This window comes from Triticum aestivum, chromosome 7A (assembly GCF_018294505.1).
Source record: "Triticum aestivum cultivar Chinese Spring chromosome 7A, IWGSC CS RefSeq v2.1, whole genome shotgun sequence".
In the NCBI taxonomy this organism is placed as follows: domain Eukaryota; kingdom Viridiplantae; phylum Streptophyta; class Magnoliopsida; order Poales; family Poaceae; genus Triticum; species Triticum aestivum.
This window is the reverse complement of record NC_057812.1, coordinates 645,434,732-645,441,884: the sequence shown is the minus strand read 5'-3', so window position 1 is coordinate 645,441,884 and position 7,153 is coordinate 645,434,732. Positions and strand designations below refer to the sequence as shown.

Below are 7,153 nucleotides of genomic sequence, written 5' to 3'. Positions count from 1 at the left end.
AACGCTTCCGCTGTCGGTCTACAAGGGTACGTAGATCACACTCTCCCCTCTCGTTGCTATGCATCACCATGATCTTGCGTGTGCGTAGGAAATTTTTTGAAATTACTACGTTCCCCAACAATTATGTTCACACAACTGATCAGAAGTTCTTGTATATTGTTCCAGGTATTCTTCCTCTACATCAATTTCATTTTGAGGTGTGCTCCAACCTAGGTAAGCTAGCTCTGAATTATGCTCATCTTGATCACTTTCATCAGGGTCACTGTTGCATTCAGAACTATGCTCATCTGATTCAACTTGATCTTCATCTTCATCTCCATCTTCCTTTTCATCTTCATCATCATCTTGATCGTCTTCTTGTATTTTAGGTATTGAATTTTTGCTTGTCAATGGTTCTGAATGCTTGCTTGTCAATGGTTCTATCATGAGCCACTGCGGTGCAATTTTATTTATGTCAGCATACAAATTCATTGAAAAGGCTAAAATACAGGTTTTAGTAATATCACGTACCTCATCATTCATGCCTGCATTCAAGAGTGAAGTGAAACTTGTTATAGGGAAAGACATATTGTCATTCTGAAGATGACTTAGTACAGTCATCTGTTGCATTAGTTTTGTGTAAGTTTGTGTTTCTCCTTGTGGTGCTAGCATCGCACTATTCATCTCGAAATTTTGCTGAACAAGGACAGGCTCAACAAATTCCTGCTCAAGTATAAATCAAATATCAAGATTCCTTCCACAAGAAATTGGTATGCATAGATTTGTTTGTTGTAATGTACTATGGTACACTGTTTGCACAACACCTTTTGTACTAGATCCTTCATGTTTTGTTGTGTAGTAGAGCTCTTCCTGTCGTGCATAGCTTTGTGCAATTATTGCCTCCTGCAATGAAAGTTTTGCCTTAGAAATTGCAGCAAACAATCGAGAGCAAAGCCGTTATGACATTACAGTTAAGGGAAAAAACAATACGGTAAGCACGAGACTCGTAAGACTCATTTTCTTTTGCAGATATGAAATTTTTCAAGAAAAAAAATTAAGTACAAAAATGTGACATTACTTTCTGCAGGTGCTGAAAAATTCTTATCAAGGGAATGAAGATATGCAAGTTAAAATTTTGGTTGATGCTACTTGTCAGGTTACTATATTTTATTTTCTAAAACATGATGATAACTTGGTTGGGGCCCAAAAAAAACTAACCTCATTCATGGTTAATGCTCATAGCATTGCAGAATATGCAGTTTTCAACTATGTACATACTCAATTGACTCGGTATGTTCCTTCTAGCAAAGTACTGCAAGTTTTCTTTTGGTGCAATGTGCAAACTGAATATGCTTGCTTCAAATGTTAGTTGCATATATGAATGAGCTTATATTATTTGTATAGTTTTGGTTATAGTATTTGCACATACATATTAGTATGTTTTTGCCTGCAATTCTAGTCTCACTTAGTATGAATAATTCTCCATTTTTGGTTGCACATTTTTGGCTTCTGAATAGTGCTACTTTGTATTGCTGTTATAGTTAGACTTCATCTAGAGCATTTAGGTGATGAAGCTTCTCTGACAGTGCTTCAAAGTTGCTATAACTGAAACATTTAGTTGTGATAGTCCACCAGAAAATGTAGAAACTAACTGTTGCATACAGAAAATGTTGATTTGATGCATGGTTGTTCAGAGATTCTAAATAACATTCTTTAAAAAGCATGATTCAAAAAAACTTGCATAATGAGATTATTAAACTTGCATATGTTTACCAGTAAGAAGTACAAAGTAGGAGGAGGAGCTCTAGATGACGTCTAACTATAACAGCAAGGAAGAAATGCAAACACAAAATCTCTGAAGAGAAGGCGGTTATGGAAGGAACAGTTGGTGGGAATGAGATGATCATTTTACCTTTGACTCAGCAGGAACATCTTCTGCTGGTTATCTTTTTTCTTCCTTTAGTTCTCCCTTTTGGCAGATCTGAGTTCTAAGTATGATTTGTACGTTCATCCATTTGTTGCAGAACTGTGAGCGATCGGAGGAGCAGGAGGTTGCAAGGAAGAAATGTCAGCACAACATATGAGGAGACATCAGAACAGAACAGAGCAGTGGTTTTTTCTTTCATCCATGGCGGCAACAGAGTACTTGGTCGGGCAAGGGAGAGAGGTAGAAGACCTAGTTCTATGTTGGCGAGCTGGATCTGGTTCGTTTTCTAGTGTAGTGGTTTTGGTGCTTAGCGGGTTGAGGCCCGTTTTGTTTTTGGGCTGAACAGAACGCAGAAGAGTAGCAACAGAATTTTGGGTTTTTGGGCTGGTCGACTGACCACTTTATGCAATCAGTCGATTGGGTCAGTCAGTTTTCTGCTTTGTTGTGTTTTCTGCTATTCTGCCAATCGACTGACCACTTTATGCAATCAGTCGATTGATCTGTAGCCGCTCCCGAATCGATGAGACGAAACACGCCGCGACTGTCCATGTATATATAGCTAGTCAAGGACACAGGGACATACCTACCTATCCGGACTCAGGGTCCGTGTCCGACAATGATATGCATGGCAGCCGCGCGACATCGAGTCGTCTCCTCCCTGGATTGCGTATGTGCACGTTGCTCTACGCCCAGACCGCTCAGTCAAATTAAACCAAGGGATCGGAGTTCATATCATACTTTTTTTCATGGAAACACGCGCGCACACACACACACACACACACACACACACACACACACACACACACACACACACACACACACACATATATATATATATATATATATATATATATATATATATATATATATATATATATATCTTATTAATTAATTACTAGCAAATGAACCTGTGCGGTTGCAACGGGTGAAAAAAAACACTTGCTAATCTAATAGCCATGAGTCCAAACTTCAGTAGGTCTATGTCCTTTATTTCAACATATGGCATCTCATCTATGTTTCTATTTATCTTTCTTCCCACTCTTGTCGACACTGGCTTCAGTGTTGACATCAACACAACACATTTGAATGTTGTCAATCTTAAGACATCTCTCTCACGACATACGACGCAAATGAGCCTGTTCGTTGCAACGGGTGAAATAACACACACTAATCTAATAACAATGAATTCGTAGGTCCATGTCCTTTATTTCAACACATGGCATCCCATTTGTGTTTCATTTTATCCTTTTCCCACTCCCGTTGATGCTGGCCTCAGTGTTCACACCATCACAACACGTTTGAATGTTGTCAATCTTAAGACGTCTCCCTTTCGGTATAGGATGATAAATCTATTTTTTTCTGTGAAGTCTTTAGATATTGTTTTTTCACCATCCTAGTTTTTCCAAAGTATTCATTTTCAATTCGGAACGGCACCGATATAAAGGAAAGACTAATCATGCGCTATTGATTAAGATTTCATCATAAATAGCATTTTTAAATGGCAACAGTTAAAAATAATATCATATTCAAATTCTACATATTTATTTAATCAAATTTCATATATAACATGTTAAATTTGGAGTTAGGGTTAAAAAGCTATGAATTTTAAATAAATCGATTAATATGTACTACGGGTTTATTACCAAAAACTTGAGGGGGTTTTCTGCAAAATAGCATGACGGACCAAGAATACCTATTTCTTTTATTAGTAAAAAAATAAAAAGGTATAGACTTAGGTTGTACATGGAGAGGCACCTTGGTGCAGTTTGGAATCTGTAAATTTTGTTTATTTATTTATTAAGACAAGTCTATATTGCAAACTCGTTTGTTTGACTTCTATAGTTTTTCAGAAAAAAAAGAAAAATCCACCATCCACCGTCCTGCGTCGCCCCCACGAGGCGACTATGAGGAACCCTAGCGCACCGCCGCCAGCTCCGTACTTTGGAACTCTGGTAGCGGAATAATCCCTGATATTGGCTCCTTGTGTAAAGAAGTTGGTTTTTGAAATACCACTAAGTGTGTGTATTGGTTTCAGTATTTTTGACATTCAGGTCGACCAAAGTAAAAGGCCAAGAACTCAATATTGAAGGCATGGAGTGCAAGTTTGAGCTTCAGGAGCTTGATCTCCTGACCAGGTGCCACAGGTTGGTCGAAGGCGTTGAAGATTACATCAACTGAAAGGTGATACAAGGGTCTTGGCCAGGAAAATGGTTGGAGTTTCAGGATCGTAAATGTATATTTTCACATATCACATCAATTGAGTGGGTCGTCTTTTACCAATGATCAAGCTATAAACCGTGTATATCCAAATGCATGCTGCAAGGATGATTTGTCAAATGTGTTCTTTGAGGTCATCACAGATTTCACTCCTATTGTGCATGTCTCTTGCTTCACTGCCGCCTTCATAAACCATGCCACTCGGTCTCTCGAAAAGATTTACTTGTATGAGTTTAGCTCATAGTTGTACTACAACCACTAAGTTGTATATCTTGTCCAAACCATGTCGGTGCAGGTTCACACATTATATAACATCTTCATGTATTTATTATGGAGTTTAATGTACCCCGAGGTTCTTTAGGTGGGTTCTTTTTAATCCTTAAACTAGGAACTTCCCATTGTGGCATGCCGACCTGGATTTGGCACACACCTGACCTGGTTTTACTTGTCTTCTGTTTGTTGACACAGTCAATGTGATTGTGAGGTGGGTATGTAGTGATGAAACCAACTATGACTAGTTTCATAAATTTGTTAGGGTGTTAACCTGATTTGGTGATTTTATTTTTCAAAGCATGATAGCATATTGCAAAGACTATGGCTTCTTAGACCCGCCCCTCCTTTACTGTTAGTGAGTGGTGATGACACGATTTAAGAAATGCGGACACATAAAGAAACAAGGACTGAACTTGAATCAATATGATCAAAACATTCATTATGTCCATGTGGTCCTTATGGTAGGATTAAACTGTATGAAAACTCCATCACGGGGCTATTGCAACACATGTATGGAAAATTAACATACCTAGATGATACCTTGGAAGTTGTAGCGGGATTTGCTTTCTAATATATTGTAGTGGTATTTGTCTCTGCATGGAACATGAAATTCGAAGTAATTATATGGGAATTAAAACCTAAAATGGATATGATTTATTGTGCTTGATTATTCTATAGTTGCAAACTATGTATTAAATATAAATAATATAATAAAATGGAAATTCTCATCCATGTTTGCATGTTGAGGTGTACTGGTTTTATGCATGATTGCATGTTGATGTGTGCCTTTTTTCATGCATGTTGCATCATGAGGTGGTATGTTTGCATGTTAAAAAAACAGGTTAGTGAGGGCTAACTACTTATATAAAGAAGATAGTGTTACTATTTAAGCCATTTAAGTGTTTGAAGAGATGGAGTGTGATCATACCTCGCAAATAATTCATATTTTGTACTAGAGGCCAAGCAAGGAGTAAATCTCATTCGTCCCTACGCTCATAGTCATATCAACCATGAAGTGAACACAAGTTTTGTACTTTGTTGGAACGTCTATGAAATTCAAAAACATCCTAGGACTTGGAAGCTTTAGAACTGACGACAACTTTCTAGAATTTATTTCTGCTTGAAGTAAAATACCATGATGTTCAGCTAGATGTTGACTACTCTTATTACTTCGATGGAGTTGGCACACTTGTTCATCTTTCTAGAATTTCTAAATCGGGCTATGTCCAAGGTTTCACACACTTCGGTAGAATTTCCAACGCGCAGGCTCGCACCTCCACTTCGTTTGAAACATAAATGGATGCCCCTTGCTCGCTTGGGTTGCTCTTGCGGGTGGTAGGGTAAATCCGTAGCCGTCGCCGGCTAGCACACTGATGTCTACTACACAACTTTATTCTTATAGACACGTGTTGGGCCTCTAAACGCAGTTATAGAACAATAGAAATTTCCAGTCAAGTGAATGACCTAAGGTTTATCAATCCGTGAGAGGTGTGGGATGAAGATGGTCTCTCTCAAGCGACCCTGCAACCAAACACAAGAAATCTTTTGTGTCCCCGACACACCCAATACAATGGCAAATTGTATACATGCACTAGTTCGGCGAAGAGATGGTGATAAACGTGTAATATGGATGGTAGAAATATATTTTTATAATCTAAATAAAAATAGCAAGATAGCAAATAGTAAACGGGCACAAAAACGGCATTGCAATGCTTAAAAATGAGGCCTAGGGTCCGTACTTTCACTACTGCAACCTCTCAACAATGCTAATATAATTGGATCATATAACCACCCCTCAAAGTGCAATGAAAAATCACTCCAAAGTTCCTGTCTAGCGGAGAACAAAAGAATAAATTGTTTGTAGGGTACGAAACCACCTCAAAGCTATTCTTTCCGTTCGATCTATTCAAGAGTTCATACTAAAATAACACAAAGCTATTCTTTCTGTTCGATCTATCCTAGAGTTCATACTAAAATAACACCAAAGCAAATTCATATTCATAATACTCAATCCAACACAAAGAACTTCAAAGAGTGCCCCAAGATTTCTATCGGAGAAACAAAGACAAGAACATGCATCAACCCCTATGCATAGATTACCCCAATGTCACCTCGGGAATCTGCGAGTTGAGTGCCAAAACATATATCAAGTGAATTAATACGATACCACATTGTCACCACGAGTATTCAATTGCAAGACATATATCAAGTGTTCTCAAATCCATAAAAGTATTCATCCGATAACAACGAAATCTCAAAGGTAACGACTCAATTCATCACCACAAGATAGAGAGGGGAAAACACCATATGATCTGACTATATTAACAAAGCCCGCGATACATCAAGGTCATGACATCTCATGAACACAAGAGAGAGATAGGTTAAACACATAGCTACTGGTACAAGCCCTCAGCCCCGAGGGTGGACTACTCCCTCCTCATCATGGTGGCCGCCGGGATGATGAAGATGTCCACCGGAGATGATTTCCTGTCCGACAGGGTGCTGGGACGGGGTCTAGATTGGTTTTCGATGGCTACAGAGCCTTGCGGCGGCGAAACTTCTGGTCTAGGTTAATCCTGAAGGGTTTTGGAATATTTGTGAATTTATAGGGTAAAGAGGGGGTGCGGGAGGCCACCGAGGTGGGCACAACCCACCTGGGCGCGCCTGGGCCCCCAGGCACACCCTGGTGGATTGTGCCCCCCTCGGGGCACCCCCCAGGTGCTGCTCTGGCCCAATGGATGTCTTCTGGTCCATAAA

The 7,153-nt window shown here is 39.2% G+C and overlaps 1 long non-coding RNA gene across 1 annotated transcript; it reads right to left on the bottom strand.

Moving 5' to 3' along the window:
• Positions 1–208: 208 nt before the first annotated feature.
• Positions 209–2,408, bottom strand: LOC123154410 (uncharacterized). The gene is made up of 3 exons (XR_006476835.1): positions 1,892–2,408; positions 511–882; positions 209–432 (listed from the first exon to the last, which is right to left on the bottom strand). It is a non-coding gene; the product is annotated as an uncharacterized lncRNA (long non-coding RNA).
• Between the last annotated feature and the right edge of the window lie 4,745 nt (positions 2,409–7,153).